General features: G+C 38.9%; 1 pseudogene; it reads right to left on the bottom strand.

Moving 5' to 3' along the window:
- Positions 1–11,277: 11,277 nt before the first annotated feature.
- On the bottom strand, positions 11,278–15,834 carry LOC102849556 (annotated as a pseudogene).
- Positions 15,835–17,458: the final 1,624 nt, after the last annotated feature.

Here is a 17,458-nt window from a genome sequence, read left to right as displayed (position 1 = left end):
ACTTTCAGCTGTAGTGTTACAGAAGAGTACGGAATATCCCATGGACTGCCAAAAGAACAGCAGCTATGCAGCCAGTGTTATCCTTCGGGAGAAAGATAATTAAGTTTTGTCTTGCATACTTAGACACATTGCTAATAGTGGATATTCATTAGAGAGGGACATAATGCTTGGAAAGGTGGAGAGGCTGCAAAGGAGAGGAAGACCTTCAAACAGGTAGACAGACACAGTGACTTGAGTGTGTCAGAGATGGTGAGGATAACACAAACTAGGATAGCTTCATTAGGTCACAAAGATTTGTACTCAACTCGATGGCACCTGACAACCACAACAGAAAACACTAGTGGTTTAGTGCTAAGTAAGTTGTGCTGCATTCCTAAAGCAATGCTGTTTGAATCCACTAGCTGTTCCAAGGTAGAAGGACGGACAATCCTCTAGTGGGAGTTACTACAAAATCCTGCTGGAGGGTCAGCTATGGATCAGTTTCCACTTGACAGCACACAATAAAAATATCAACCAAAATATCATAGAACAGCCTAGGAAATAGAATTCTTTGAAAAATAAGCTTAAAAAATGAAAGACAGAGAAATATCAATCAGTTAATGATAACGACAAAGCAAAAGAGATTTAAAAAGTAAGTTAACTACAGAACTACTAAGTAGAGAGGAAGTTAAGATAATATTAAGATAGAATAGAACATGGGTGACCCTGGAGGTTGTTGTTGTTGACCCTGGAGGACATTATACTGAGTGAAATTATCCATCACCAAAAGACGAATACTGTATAATGCCACTGTTATAAAACAGGACTGACAAGGGGGTTGAGGGGAAACTAAGAAAAGAGGGGATAAATAATGAGCATTGCATTGTGACATATGAAGACAATAACTGTTTAAAAGAGATACATGATTATGTATTATTTGTATACCTTCAGTTCAGAATAAAAGGTGCATGACAAAGTGGACTGGAGGAAGGATGGAGGCAAGGGAGGAAATTATTCAACAGTAAAGGAATATTCAAAACAAAACAAAACAAAAAACCTGCAAACTTGGGCAGGGGGAGTTGGGAGGGAAATGTGCAACAATGAAAGAATGAAAAATCCAACTTTTCTGTAAACTTTTCTTAAAATCAATTTAGAAAGTGTAAATGAAAGAATAGAACAAACTCGAGAACGTAAAAATAAATTACAGGTTAACCATTGTTGCTGTTGCTGCCTTTGAGTCAGAATCGATTTATAACTCAGTCTCCATAGGGTTTTCAAAGACTGTAAGTCTTGGTACCAGCAGAAAGGAAATAAAGAGACAAATTGCTTTGGGAAAGTCTGCTGTTAGGAATCTCTCCAGAGTACTGAAGAGCAATGATAAAAGTCTGGAGACTAAGATGTGCTTGATCCAGACCATAGTCTTCACAGTAGCTTGCTATGTATCAGGGAGCTGGACAATCACTAGGGATGAGAGAAAGACAATTGATGCCTTTGAACTGTTGTGCTGGAGAAGAGTTTTGAATATACCATGGACTGTCAGGAGAATAAACAAGTTCGGCCTAGAGAGGGTGAAGCCAGACTGTTCCTTGGAGGCAAGGATTCTGAGGCTTCATCTGTCATAATTTGGGCATATTGAAAGGGGGACCAGTCTTTGGAGAAGGACAGCATGCTTGAAAGGGTGGACGGATAGAGAAAGAGAGGGAGACCATTGATGAGATGGATTGATACAGTGACTCGGTTAATGAGGGTAGGTATGTCAGAGACAGTAACGTTGGCACAGGATAGAGCAGGCTTCAAAGCTGTTGTACATAGGGTTGCTGTGAGTTGCACATAACTTGATGGCACATTACAACAAAAACATTAGTAGATGCATTGAACTGTAAAAATCTGTAGATAGAGACTTCTCCAAATTATTGAGAAGTTATGATGTCAGTTTGAGGACTAAAGTGCATTTGATTCAGGCTATAGTCTTTCTGATCACTTGCTATGCATCTGAGAGCTGTGTAGTTAATAAGGATGATAGGAAAAGAATTGATGCCCTTGAGTTGTGGTGTTGGAGAAGAGCATTGAACATCCATTGGACAGCCAAAAGAACAAATAAATAAGTCTTGGAGATGGTGTATCCAGACTACTCTTTGAAAGTAAGAATGATCAGGCTTCCCTTCACATACTTTGTGCATGTTGCTAGGAGGGGCTAGTCCTTGGAGAAGAAATCATGGAGCACCAATGAAGGAGAGGAAGACCCTTGACCAGGTGGATTGACACAGTGACTGCTGCAATGGGCTCTTGTGTGTCAGGAAGTGTGAGGATGGCACAGAATAGAACAGAGTTCAGATCTTTTGTTCATAAGGGTCTCTTTGAGTCATACTCAAATTGATGTTACCTAACAACGGCAATCTATAATAATGCTAAGAGCTCTTGTTGCCTAGTTTCACCAAAAGTGAGGAGAACTTAAAGTATTTGCTGCAGAAAGTCAAAGTCTGCAGCCTTCAATATGAATTGCATCTATTAATCAAGAAAACCACTGGACTACTAGGCAATATCATGATAGATGGAGAAAGGACTAAGGTTGTTAATGATTTCATCTTGCTTGCACCCTTAATCAATAATCTAAGCGCCAGCCAACAAACATAAAATAAGAGATAAATTGAATTGGGAAAATATGTTATGAAGCATTCTCCAGAATGCTAATGATAATAGTATCAGCCTAGACATGAAGGTATGCCTAACGAAGACCACGGTCTTCTCAATGGTTTGCTGCGCATCTGAGAGCTTGTCAATAAATAATGATGACAGAAGAAGGATCAATATCCATGAGTTATTATGTTGGAGAAGAGCATTGAACACACTGGACTGCCAAAGGAGCATTGAACATACTGGACTGAACATGGACTGCCAAAAGAGCAAATAAGTCTGTTCTGTAGAGGGTGAAACCAGTTTTGAGGCAAGGACTTTGAAGTTCTGGCTCACATACTTTAACATGTTGCCAAGATACATCAATGCTTGGAGAAGAACATTTGAATGATAGAGGATCATCAGCACAGAAGAGGAAGACCCTGGATGAGAAGGACTGTCACAATGACTGTGGCAATGGGGTCAGGTATATCTGAGATAGTGAGGTTGGTTCAGGATACAGCAGGGTTCAGAGCCATTGTTCATAGGGTCATTATGGGTCACAGTCTCGATGGTATGTAACAACAGCTTCAACAACAATGATGCTAAATGTAAATGGATTAAATGAATCAGTCAAGAGAATGAGAGTGGCTGAATGAGTAAGAAAATAGAATCCATTAACATACTGACGTTAAGAGATTTATTTTTAGATATAATGGAAAAAAATTTAAAAATCACAGATGCAAAAACAATTATTAACATGTTAACTAACAACCACCTAAAAAATCGGGAGGTAGTAATACTTGTTAAAAATAGTTTTCAAGATCAAAACCAGTATAAATGACAAAGAAAGCTGTTAAATAATGGTTAAAATATCAATCTGGAAAGAATATAAAATCACAATAAATGTTTTTACACCAGATGAAATACCCCCAAGAGATATAAAACAAATATTAACAGAATTGAAAAGAGATATGAATAACTCTGCAATAATAATGAGACATTTTAACACAACAGTTCATTAAAGGATAAAGCAAATAGTAAAAAATCCAGTGAAAATACAATCTAGATTACCTAATCAATTACTGTGACCTCATAGATTTGTACAGATTACTCCATTTAACTAAAGAATAATACATATTATTTGTTCAATTACATAAAACATTCTTCAAAATTGACATATTCTGGGCCATAAAAAACAGTCTCAATAAAATTAAACACAGTGAAATATTATAAACCATTTTCTCAGATCACAACTCTGAAAAATTTGAAATCAGAAACAGATGACTAGGGAGAAAAATCACATTGTAAAATGAATAATGCCCTACTTATAAATTACTTGGTAATAAAAGAAATAAAATGTGGAATTAAGGGTATTACTTTAAACATAAACAAGAATGAAAACACAAGTTACCAAACCCTTCGGAACACATCAAAGGCATTGCTCAGAAGTCATATTAAGTATCAAATTAGGTTTTGGTTTTTTTAATGTAGTTTGAAGATCTTTTGATTGCCTATTTACATTTATTGATATAATACCCTTGATCTTAAAGTTAAAAAAAGGAGAAAGAACAAAATTCAATAGCTTAGCCCAATGAGTCATGAAAAAGTAGGGGGTGGGGGAACCAGCCAGAAAATGATAGACAACAAAGGAAAATACCATTATATGCACAATCCAATGGTAATAGCGTCTACTGTAACAAACAAAAAAAAAATAACAAAAAGTTTTTAAAAACCCCAAACCCCCTTCAGTGCCCCCCAAAATACAAAATTGCAGAACCCCCTACCCCCCTCCAATATGCATCGTAATGCTTTTGGTTCATTGAACCATGAGCCATTCTTAATGATACCAACCATGAAGACTTTTTCTGTCTCCAAACTCTCATCATATTAGATTCTTTTTCTAAATTAAAAATAAACAATATAAACAGTCTCATAGTTTCTTCAGTAATTTATTTGTGTTTAGTTTTTATATCCATGATGGAGTTGCTTGGTTTTTAGATTTTGTTTTGTTTTGTTTTTTAGCAACAATTTAGATCATTATATTAGGATGTCAGATACAGAGTTGGTCCTTGCTATATGTATGCTATCACTTGGAAAACACCATTTTGTATTTTCCAACTGGCATGACTTAAGTCAATAGAATGAAACTATTTCTCTTGTCTAAATTAACCTGATTGGTTTACACAAGATTCATTTTTATCTTCTTAAAATTTGATCATTTATGGTTATATTAATTCATTGTGTAAAATGCATTGATTAGCATTCACTACTTTTCTTTCAATTTATTTCTACTTGGACATAACTAAAAGATACTGGGACCTGCTGGTGATAAAAAAGGGACACTATTTGAACATCAAATTATTGTTGTTGTTATGTGCCATCTAGTTGACAATAACTCTTAACTATCCTATGAAAAATGGCTCTGAACTTGCCCTACTCTGAATCAACATAACCATCTAGACACATCTGCCTCTTTCTAATTTAGGGTCTTCCTCTTCTGTGCTGACTTTCTACCCTTCCAAGCATCATGTCCTTTTCCTAGGACTGATCTCTCCTGGCAGCATGCTGAAAGTATGTGAGATAGAGCTTCTAAACCCTTGCCTCCAAGGAGCAAATTGATTTCACCCTCTCTGAAACAGACCTATTTGTACTCTTTGCAGTCCATGAGAAGGTCAATAATCTTTTCAGCATCACAATTCAGTCATCTTTTCTTCTTCTGTCATCATTATTCATTTTCCCACTCTCAAATATACAGCAAGTAATTGAGGAAACCATGAATTGTATCAGGCACACTTTATAAAGTGACGTTATTATTCTTCATTTAGTATTCTAGAAAGATTCTTGATAGCAAATATTTTCCCCCTAGTACAACATGTCTTTTGATTTCTTGATCACTAGCTGATGAAAAGAGAACTGGTTGTGGATCCAAGCAACAGGAAATCATTAACAATTTCCCTCCTTTCTTAATCTATCACAATACTACCCATTGGCCTAGTGGGAAGGATTTTAGTTTTCTTGATGTAAGATGCAACCCATAATGAAGGCTGGTCTTTGACCTTCTGCAGCTAGGTCTTCAAGTTCTCCTTAGTTTTGGTGAGGAATATTCAGATGAAGGCCAATTCATTTCCTAATAAAGATGTTTCTATTTTGTTTGGTATTTTGATGAACTTTAGAAAGAAATAAACTTCAAACTTTCTTTAATGTAGTACTTTTAAAAATGGGTATATAAAAGAAACTATAAACTGGAATTGTTGTTGTTGTTGTTGTTATGTGCTGTCGAGTCGCTTGCAACTCATTGCGACCCTATGTACAAGAGACCTAAATGTTGTTCTTTCATGTGCCAAACTCAACGTCTCAAACATACTCATTCCCACCACTCCACTCACTGAATTGATCCATCTCATTGAGGGTCTTCCTCTCCTGTGCTGTCCCTCCACTCTCCCAAACATGATGTCCCTCTCCAAGGACCAGTCCCTCCTTGCCACATGCCCAAAGTATGTCAGATTAAGCTTCATAATCCTTGACTTCAAAGAGCATTCTGGCATCACCCTCTCCAGGACAAACCTGTTAGTTCTCCTAGCAGTCCATGGTATATTCAACACTCTTCTCCAACACCAGAGCTCAAAGGCATCAATTCTCTTTCTATCATCCCTACTCACTGTCCAAATCTCCGATGCATAGCACGTAATTGCAAAGACTATATATAGAGTGGATCAGGCGCACCTTAGTCTCCAGCCTGATGTCGTTGCTCTTCTGTAGTCTTGAGAGGTCCCTCATAGCTGACTTTCCCAATGCAATTCATCTCCTAATATCCTGGCTGCTGTTACCAAGAGTGCTGACTACGGAGCCAAGCAAACTAAAACTGTCAACTATCTCAATCTCTTCACCATTCATACTGATGCTGTCAATTGGCCCAGTGGTGAGAATCTTTGTTTCTTTGATGCTGAGTGTCAATCCATATAGGAGGCTGCAGTCCTTGACCTTCTGCATCAAGTGCTTCAGTTCCTCCTCAGTTTCAGCAAGCAGGGTTGTGTCATCTGCATAATGCAGGTTGTTGACAATTCTTCCACCAATCCTGATGCCACATTCCTCCTCATACAGCCCAGTCTCTCAGATGATCTGTTTTGCATACAGATTGAAAAGGTATGGAGACAGAATACATCCCTGACGGAACCCCTTCTTGATTTTGAACCATGTAGTGTCTCTTTGCTCTGTTCTGATGACTGACTTTTGGCCCAAGTATAGGTTTCGCATTAGCACAAACTCTTCTCAGTGTCAGCCATAGCTTGTTGTGATCCACACAGTCAAAAGCCTTTGCATAGTCAATGAAGCCCAGATAGACATTCTTCTGGTATTCTCTGCTTTCTGCCAAGATCCATCTAACATTAGCTATAATATCCCTGGTATCTTGACCTCTTCTAAATCCTGCCTAGAATTAGGAAAATGAAATAATAAAGCAAGGAATATATTGTCTATCTGCATTGTTGTTATGTGCCTTGAGTTGCCTGCAACCCATACAAACCCTATGTACAGCAGCTCTCAATACTGCCCTGTCCTGAGCAAGTGTCACTACTATCTGACACACCAACTCACATTGCCCCAATCACTGTATCAATCCATCTCATCTGGGGTCTTCCTCTCCTGCACTGTCCCTCTACCCTTCCAAGCATGATGTCCTTCTCCAAGGATGGTTCTCTCCTGGCCAGGTGTCCAAAGGCATCAATTTTACTTCTGTCATCCTTAGGCCTTGTCCAACTCTCTGATGCATAGAAAGTAATTGAAAAGATCATGGCCTGCATCAGGCACACAACTGACCTTGCTTTTCAGCACTCTGGAGAAGTCCCTGTCTGTAGATATTCCCAATGCAAATCACCTTTTGAGTTCCTGAGTGCTGGTACCAAGATTGTTGATTGTGGAGCCAAACAAACTGAAGCTGTTAACAATCTCAATCTCTTCACCATCTATCATGATGCTGCCAATTGAACCATTGGTAAGAATCTTTGTTTTCTTAATGTTGAGGTTCAATCCATTTTGAAGGCTGAAATGCTTGAACTTCTGCAGCAAGTTCTTCAGGTCCTCCTCAGTTTCAGCAAGCAAGGTCGTGTCATCTGCATATCACAGATTGTTGCTGAATCTTCCTCCAATCCTGGTGTCACATTACTCCTCAGAGAGCCCAGCCTCCCAGATGATCTGTTCTGCATATAGATTGAAAAGGTATGTAAACAGGATGCATCCCTGACACACACTTTCCTGATTTTGAACTATGCAGTGTTTCTCTGCTTCCTGGTCCAAGTATAGGATTCATATAAGTACAATCAAGAGTTCTGTGATTTCAATTTTCCCTATTGATTTCTCTCTGCTAACAACAACAACAACAACAACAACAAAGTCTTCCCTTATGTGTTCCTTCTTAAAGAAAAATCCTATAATTGTTTTGATTTGCATCTCTTTTAGAGCTAGGGTTTTGAACATTTCTTCATGTGCTTGTTGGCCATCTGAATGCCTTCTTTGGTGAAGTGTCTGTTCATATCCTGTGCCCATTTTTCAATTGGATTATTTACCTTTATCTTGTTGTGGTGCTCAAGTATTTTATAAACTCTAGATATAAGTCCCATATCAGACATGTCATTACCAAATACTTTTTCCCAGTCTGTGGCTTCCCTATTTACCCTGTTGGAGAAGTTTTGGGATGTGCATAGGGATTTGATTCTAGAAGGTCCCATTTATCTATTTTATATTCTCCTGGCTGTAGATTTTTCAAGATGCTTGGAAGACTATTTATGATGTGGATTAGGACTTCTAGTGTTCTTCCAAGCTTTTCTTTAATGAAGTTTATAGTCCTTAGTTTTAGTCCTAGGTCCATGATCCGCCTTGAGTTGGTTTTTGTGTATGGAGTGAGATGTGGATCTTGCTTGAATCTTCTGCAGATAGTTTTACAATTTTTCCAACACCACTTGTTAAAAAGGTTTTCCTTTCATCTCCTTGTCAAAAATCAGTTGACCATAGGTAAATGGGCTGATTTCCGGGTTCTCAATTCTATTCCATTGATGTACGTGTCTGTCATTGTACCAGTACAGTATCATCTCACCTCAGTAAGAATAGCAAAATTTAATACAGTAGGAAACAACAAATGCTGGCAAGGTTGCAAAGAAACTAGAACCCTTATTCACTGTTGGTGGGAATGTAAAATGATGCAACCACTATGGAAGACTATATGGCACTTTCTCAAAAAGTTGCAAATAGCGATACAATTTAACCCAGCAATTCCTCTACTGGGAGTATACCCTAAAGAAATCATAACTGTCACTCAGGCAGATATATGCACACCCATGTTTTTTGTGGCTTTGTTCACAATAGCAAAGTGTTGGAAACAGCCTAAGTGCCCATCAACAAACAAACAGATAGAGAAGCTGTGGTATACTGTGGTATACACTATGGAATACTACACTGCATTGAAAAACAAGGAACTCATGCAATTCAAAATAGGTGAGCCTGGAGGACATTATGCTGAATGAAATATCTCAGGCACAAAAGGACAAATACTGCATAACGCCACTGTTGTAGAACAGGACCGACATCAGGGTTGGGGTGAGACTGAGGAAAATCGGATAAATTATGTATACTGCATTGAAACAGATGAGGGAGAGAACAGTTTAAAAATGATACATGATTGGGTATTATGGTCATGACAAGAGTCCAGAATGAAGGCTGCATAGTGGAGAGTACGGGGGAAGGGGTGGGTGGAGATTGTATACCAATGAAAGAATTTTTCTTCTACTTTTCAAAGAGAAGAGTGTACTGGTGGGGGAGAGATGGGCAGGGAGAAAAATGCAACAATGAATGAATGGAAATCCAAAATCTCTAGAAATGTTCATTAAAATTAATAAATTAAAATTTGAAAAAAGGAAAAATTCCCCTAAAATAATACATAACAACAAAAATATTCCAAACATAAGAAGTTAATGCCATTTTTAGCTGAATGAACCAGAAAGTGACTGACAAAGTGAAGCTGTTAGAAGGAACATAAACAGTTATTATGGGAAGTTGGTGATTAATAAGAATGTCTGATAAATACATAGTAGCTATTTATTATGATACTAAGAGATGATTATATAATAAACTTATTGTAGAATGCATCAGTATAAATTGGATAAATGACTTTCCTCTTTAGTATTGTAAAGAGCAAATAGCATTGACTATATATCTCAGGCCTTGAGATAGGTATTTGACAGTGTGGATCACAACAAACTGTTGCTGACTCTGAGAAGAATGGAAATCCCAAGACACTTGATCGTGCTTATGTAAAACCTAAATTTGGGTAAGGATATGGTTGTCAGAACAGAGCAAGGAGACACTGTATGGTTGAAAATTGGGAAGAGTGTGTATCAGGGAGATACCCTATCTCCACACTTTTTCAGTCTATATACAGTACAGATCATCCGGAGTCTGGGATCTATGAGAAATGTGGAATCTGCATTATGTAGATGACACAACCCTGCTTGCTGAAACTGATAAGGACCTGAAGCACTTGCTGCAGGAGGTCAGGGACTGGAGCCTTCAATATGAAATGATGCTCAATATCAAAACAAAGAAGCTTACCAATCGGCTAATTGGTAGCATCATGATAAATAGTGATGAGATAGAGGTTGTTAACAGATTCCGTTTGCTTGGCTCCACAATCAACAATGTTGGTACCAGCAACCAGGAAATAAAAAGACAAATTACATTTGGAAAGTCTGCTGTCAGGGACCTCCTCTTCAGAGTATTGAAGAGCAACGATGTCAGTCTGAAGACTAGAGTGCATCTGATCCACGCCATGGTCTTTGCAATTACTTGGTACACATCAGAAAACTGGACAATGACTAGAAGATAGAATGATAGAAGGAAAATTGATGTCTTTGAGCTGTGATGCTGGAGGAGAGTATTGAATATACCATCGACTGCGAGGAGAACAAACAGGTTTGTCCTAGAGAAGAGGAAATCAAGTTGTTCCCTGGAGGCAAGGATTCTAAAGCTTTGTCTGAGATACTTTGGACATGTTACAAGGCAGGAGAAGTCCATGGGAAGGGTAGTGGGACAGAGCAAGAGAGGAAGACCCTCAATGAGATGGGGATTAAATGACTGGGATAATGGTAGATGTGTCAGAGGCAATAAGTTTAGCACAAGATAGAGCAGGGTTTAGGAATGTTGAATATTGGGTCTCTATGAGTGCCAGTGACTCAATGACACATAACAAAAACAACATGTAAATAATGTCTATTATTGTTGTTGATGTATATGTATATGTATATGTATCTGTATCTCTATCTCTATCTATCTATCGAGGCGAATAAATAAGCATTTTTCTATTATTCAATTTGAAAGTTGAAAGTTAGAGTATTTTGAATGCACTGAATTTTCAAATAAATATCAAATTTGAGTCAATTTTGTTTTCACTAAGCTACTATCCAGCCTTCATTTTAATAATATGATAGAGTTCAGTCATAACCATACAACTCACATAATCTATGTATGCATATTTAAAAGGTCATGCATATGCCACACAAAGCTACAAAATGTCTTTCATTTTTCTTTCTTTTTTTCACTGTGATAGTCAGTCTTCAGCTTCCAAGAAAGGTCTCTTAATGTGGCGTTATAATATAAAGAGAGATGTATGGAGTCATAAGGGCTGATATTTCCCTTTTATTTTGGAGGGGGGTGGAAGTTTTCTTTATCAAGAGCGAAAGTTTGGAGTTGGGAGAACAAACAGATCACTAGAAAAGTGCCTTCCTGCTGATAACTCTGGTGTCTGCGCCAGCCCTGGAAGCATTGGAGACTTGGCCACTGTCACTGTCACCTTCACTGGAATTTTCCTGGGCTGAGGGCTTACTGACATTGGGGAAAAGACTGGCACTGCAGCTACTGCTCTGCTGGCCACTCGCTTCACTACCACTGTCTGAATCGTTATCACTGCGATGGGCCCGTCCTGGGTCCTCATCATCAGATTCAGCGTTGTCTTCCAAATCAGCATCACCCTTATCTCGGGCAGCCGGGGTCTCATCCTCACTGCTCTCATCTTTTACCACTGCCACTCTTGGTGATGAAGGAAGAAGTTCAGGCTGCTTTGAAGGAAATAGCAAAAAAAAAAAAAAAATAAGGCTCCAGGAATAAATGGTATACCAATTGACATATTTCAGCTAACAGATGCTGCCCTGGGCGTGCTCAACAAGTTGTGCCAAGAAATCTGGAGAACAACCACTTGGCCAACTGACTGGAAGAGGTCTATATTTGTTCCCATTCAAAAGTAGGGTGGCCCAACTGAGTGCGGAAACTACAGAACAATATCATCAATTTCACATGCAACAAGATTCTACTGAAGATCATCCAAAAATGATTAGAACAGCACATCAGCAGAGAACTGCCGGAAGTCCAGGCTGGGTTTAGAAGGGGTCGTGGTACTAGGGATATTGTAGCTAATGTGAGATGGATCTTGGATGAAAGCAGGAAGTACGAGAGGAATGTCTATCTGTGTTTCATTGATTACGCAAAGGCATTTGACTGTGTGGATCATAACAAACTGTGGCTGACTCTGAGAAGAATGGAAATCCCAGAACACATGATCGTCCTACTGGTAAGGCTATACTTGAGTCAAGAGGCAGTCGTCAGAACAGAGCAAGGAAACACTGCATGGTTCAAAATTGGAAAGGGCATATGCCAGGGATGTGTCCTGTCTCCATACCTTTTCAAACTGTATGCAGAACAGATCATCCAGGAGGATTGGCTCTATGAGGAGAAATGTGGCATCAGGATTGGTGGAAGATTTATCAATAATCTGCGTTATGCAGATGACACAACCCTGTTCGCCGAAACTGAGGAGGACCTGAAGTGCTTGCTGCAGAGGGTCAAGGACTGAAGTCTCCAATATGGATTGAGGCTCAATGTCAAGAAGACACAAATTCTCATGACTGCACCAATTAGCAGCACCAGGATGGATGGTGAAGAGATTGAGATTGTTCACAGCTTTAGTTTGCTTGGCTCCACTGTCAACACTCTCGGCACCAGCAGCCAGGAAATGAAAAGACGTATTGTGATGGGAAAGTCTGCTTTTAGGGACCTCTCTGAAGTACTGTAAAGCAACAGTGTCTCTCTGGAGACTAAAGTGCTTCTGATACAGGCCATGGTCTTCGCAATCACATGCTATGCCTCAGAGAGTTGGTCAGTGACTAGGGAGGATAGAAGGAGAGTTGATGCCTTTGAGCTTTGGTGTTGGAGAAGAGTATAGAAGGTACCATGGACTGCTAGGAAAACAAACAGATTTATCATAGAGAGGGTTAAACCAGGCTGTTCCTTTGAGACAAGGATTCTGAGGCTTCGTCTGACATACTTTGGTCATGTTGTAAGGAGGGATCGGTTCTTGGAGAGGGACATAATGCTTGGGAGGGTGGAGGGCAGACACAGGAGGGACAGGCCCTCTAGAAGATGGATTGATTTGGTTACTGGGGTAATTGGGATAGGTGTATGGGAGACAATGAGATTGGCACAGGACAGAAGAGAGTTTAGGGCTGTTGTACACAGGGTCGCTATGAGTCGCAAGCGACTTGACAACAACAACTCTTGTCACTTGCCTCATCCCTTTCACCTTCTTCCCATTTTCTCTCACTGCCTGAGCTCTCATTTAGCTGCTCTCTTTCTTGCTGCTGCTGCCCTTCTCTCACTCTTCATTTGAGCCCCCAGCTTCCTTCTCTTCTGTTTCCACTTCTTCCTCCTCCTCCTCCTTCTCAGGCTCTTGGTCCTCCAGATGGGCCTTTCATGCCTCCTGAGCTTCTAGTTCCTTTTCGTTCATGTCCCCGTGTTTGAACACAAACAGAGCATTGGTACTGGACTGAACCCCAGCCTTGGCCCGACGCTTACTAAGTTGGACCCTTGTCTCCACAATTCATTGTAATAAACTCCATCACCCTCTCAGAAGATGAAGATGTAGTTTTCTTCATAGCCCTTGCTAGCCTTGTTCTTCACGTTCCAGTTGTCCTCCCGAGCATTCTTGTAGTCATGCACATCATCTGTTGCATAGTCCATCTCCTCCTCCTGATTCCGCTTCATTTCTTCCTTGTCTCTTACACAGGCAGGAAGTAGGCCACAAAAAATTGGTTTTCTTTTTCATCCATCATGCCCCTGATAATAGCCTGAAACATCATGTCCAGTGCAGCTGAGCCACTTTTGTCCTTTAGAGCTGGGTCTCAGTCAAAGATTACCTAGGCACATGGGTTGATCCACATCGTAAAGTCTGGAAAGACAGGCGTAATCTCCACTGGTGTCACTCGTGGCTGTAATGCTGAGATTGACTCCCGGACACCCTCAAATGTCTCCTCAATAGCTGTGATCTGGCTATCCCTGTCTTGATATATTTCTTTCTCAGTGAATTGCTGTTTCACATAAACTCCAAACTTTTGAAACTCCAACTCAGGCTTCTCGTTGGAGATGCCATAACTGTTGAACTCAGTGGAGATGTATTCAGTCTTCCACATCCAAGGCACCACTTTTGCATGCTGCTGGGTTCTCTTAGGGCTCGTAGGAGCCTGAATCTCTTCTTTCAAAAGTTTCTCATCAGCCAGATCTAGGGGAACATTGGGGTCAATGCAGTATGTGTCAGGGTTGATGAGGTCATTGGTCACCCCCAGATCTGGTTCAGCCAGTAAGTCATGTCTGTGCTGTTTCTCCAAGGAAGACGTTTTGTACCAGACAAACCTGTTCTGTTCAAAAGGGTAGGTGATGAACTTGAGATCAAAGGGGATGTCAGGAAGGCTATTGCAATATTTGACTCAGCAGACCACTGCAGACCTCTCAGACAGAGTCCGGTGGGAATTGGGCCTGTGGTCGTCCTCTCACTGGACCTGGCTCTGGATCATGGGTGCCATGGAGACAAGGCGACAATGGCCTGAACAAGGTCCAGGCTTGCAGACTTTGCCTGACGTTTCCTTTTAAGGAAAGTAACAGAGATGTTTTTCAATTGTTTAGGCAAGTTGAAGATAAGCGCCTTATAGACATTTTCTTTAGAAAAAGTTAAATTAAAAAAGTCTTTGGTTAATGTGCCCTTGCTTACTCCAATACCAAATTAGTTAGTATTTATATTCTCTATTTAGCCTAGTAGAGATCATCGATTTCTTCTTCTTTGTCTCTGGTTGTTGGCACATAAATTTGAATGACAGTGATATTAACAGGTCTTCTTTGTATGTGTATGGATATTATGCTGTCACTCACAATATTATATTTCAAGATGGATCTAGTATGGCCTTTTAAACAAAGAAAGCTACACTGTTTTTTTCCTTACCTTTTCTTCTCCAGCATAGTAAATTATATGATCGTCTGATTCAAAATGTCTCATGCCAATTCATGTCATTTCGCTAATACCTAATTGTCAATACTTATGTGCTCCATTTCTTTCTTACCAATGTCCAACTTTCCTACATTCATGCCTCTCACTCCCATTCTATGTACCAAACTCTAGTTTCTTCTTAGAGCTGTTCTTCCTCTTTTGTGTTTCCAAATTTGAGGGCTCAGCCTCAGTTGTCAAATCTGTTAGTCTAGTGTAAATGTGCTCTGCTGTACACAGGGTCTTCAAAAGCCTATTATATTTTGGAAGTGGCCTTCAAATTGTGGTGCTGGAGAAAAGTCTTGAACATACTATGCCAAGATAACAAATAGGCTTGTCTTGGAGAAGGCTAGGATTTTGAAGCTCCATCTCACATATTTTAGGCACATACTTCAGTCCTTGGGGAAGCAAATCATGCTTGCAAGGGTGGAGAGGAAACATAAAATAGGAAGGAAGACCTCAGATTAGGTGGATTGATACTGTGACTGGGGCAATGGGAGCTGGTGTGCAGAAATTAGTGAGACAAGTTCAGGACAAGGCAGGATTCAGAGCTTCTCTGGGTTACATGTGACTTGACGGCACAGAACAACAACAAACCACAACCTAGTAACAACCAAAACATTTAACCTTTTGGTTATAAAATTCATACCTGTTTAAAATTTCTTATATTATGCTTTGACTAAAAGTTTACAGACTAGATTCTTATTCCATTGCATCATCCTCACATTTTTTTTTATTTTATGACTGATTATGGTTTTCTCACATTGTATAACCCTTCTAATATCTTTCTGTGTTTCATGTTTTCATTCAGTTCTTTCATCTCACTGTATCTTCTGAGTTTCCACACCTGGACAAATGCTGGCCTTGTGTGGTTGAAAAGTTTTTGCCATTTTGAAAAATATTTACATGCTTTAAACTTGTTCCAAATATTTTTTTTTTATTTAAAAGACCACAAGAAATGAGCATACATCTACAAAAAGAAGCCACTGGTGAAATTGTGACAGAAATGAAAGATAAATAAACAAAAGTGAAAAAATAAAATATTCATTGATGCTTTTATAAAATTCCCCAATTAGATCTCTCATTTCTTGCCCTACCATTCTCCAATAGAAGATAATTTTTAAAGATATTTCCCTTTTCATAATGCTCAGGTTATTAGTAGATACTTTTTCAGCAGTTCAACTTACCCAAAGGCCCTGAAGCTCTAAACCAAACCTGTTATTTTAGTTAAACATAATAATTGTCAGGGTTGTATAAATTATGTCCTGCTTGCATCACTGTACTTAGCTAAGGAGTAAATTACAACCAGAAATTCACCCAACTTTCATTTTGCAAGCTCATTTTGCTTTCCTCCCAACCTCCATCCTTAACTCTTGTTCTTAGAAAATAGCTTCCTTATTTTTCTGAAACTTAGTAACTGTAAAATACTCTTCTTTTCTAGTTACTTCACTTGCTATATTTTCTCTCCTGAAGGAAGCATATTTTATAGGTTACTTGTGTAAAGTCACTTTCCTAATCCAAAGTGTATGATTTACAAATAATGGATTTTATGTACAGAGGTAGGACAGTATGACCTTTTTTTGTCCATCTGGGAGCCCTGGAGGATTTCTGGTTCTTGGTTACTACTTTATTGATTTAATAATACATAGATATAAATATAAAACAGAATATATATTGCCTTCCTTTAATTTATTATGTAAGGAAATCAATGAGGTTGTTTGTTTTTTTTTTCTGGTTTAGCTTTACAATAAAGGGAAACAAGCCATAAAAGATGAAGAAGTTGAAAAGTTAAAAGTCTTGTTGGGGAAAAGAGTGCATCTGTGTTCATAAAGTACATCACCGTCAAATTCTTTCTTACTAAATATCTCCTTATTTCCTTTAAACTAATAGCCAATGCCTCCAAATGCAGGGAGAAGAATATAATTCTTGGGAGAGAGGTTAAGCTCCAACATCATTTAGAAATGATACAAAAATTTTATTGTGTATATAAACCAAACAGAAAATTCATCTATTGCTTAATATTATTCTTGCCAAATTTTGTGGGACCTAATTGCAATAACCGTAGGTAGGCTGTGTACCCTTTTGACTCTTACTAATGAACAATATTTAAATTACTGAAATAGTGTCAGTCATTTTCTTATTTCTCTCCAACTGACTTTTATTTCACTGTCTTTCTTTCACTACTGGTTCACCTTTGCCTTCTGAGTTCCTGAGAAGGATTCAACACTCTATTTTTTTGAACAGATGCTTTATTATGTGAGGTGAGAATTTCCATTGCATTACCATTTCACATTTCCCCCCATGTCTGGCTAGCGTTGTGGTCTGTTAAACAGCTTTAATGGAAGATAAAACTAGTCTCTTGCTGTAATAGTATGAGAACTTTTTTGTAAATTGGTCTCATTACCTTCTTGGCTCAATAAATACAATGTAGAGTCATGTTATTGCAGTTAGTGGACCCCGAAAGACCTAACAGTTAAACCAAAGTTGTCAATCTTCCTTCTGTTCTAGATATTT

The sequence above is a fragment of the Elephantulus edwardii genome, unplaced genomic scaffold, assembly GCF_000299155.1.
Source record: "Elephantulus edwardii isolate Elephantulus edwardi_28Jun2011 unplaced genomic scaffold, EleEdw1.0 scaffold00190, whole genome shotgun sequence".
Taxonomy (NCBI): Eukaryota; Metazoa; Chordata; class Mammalia; order Macroscelidea; family Macroscelididae; genus Elephantulus; species Elephantulus edwardii.
Note: the sequence above shows the minus strand (reverse complement) of the source record. Positions and strands in the feature narration are given on the sequence as shown.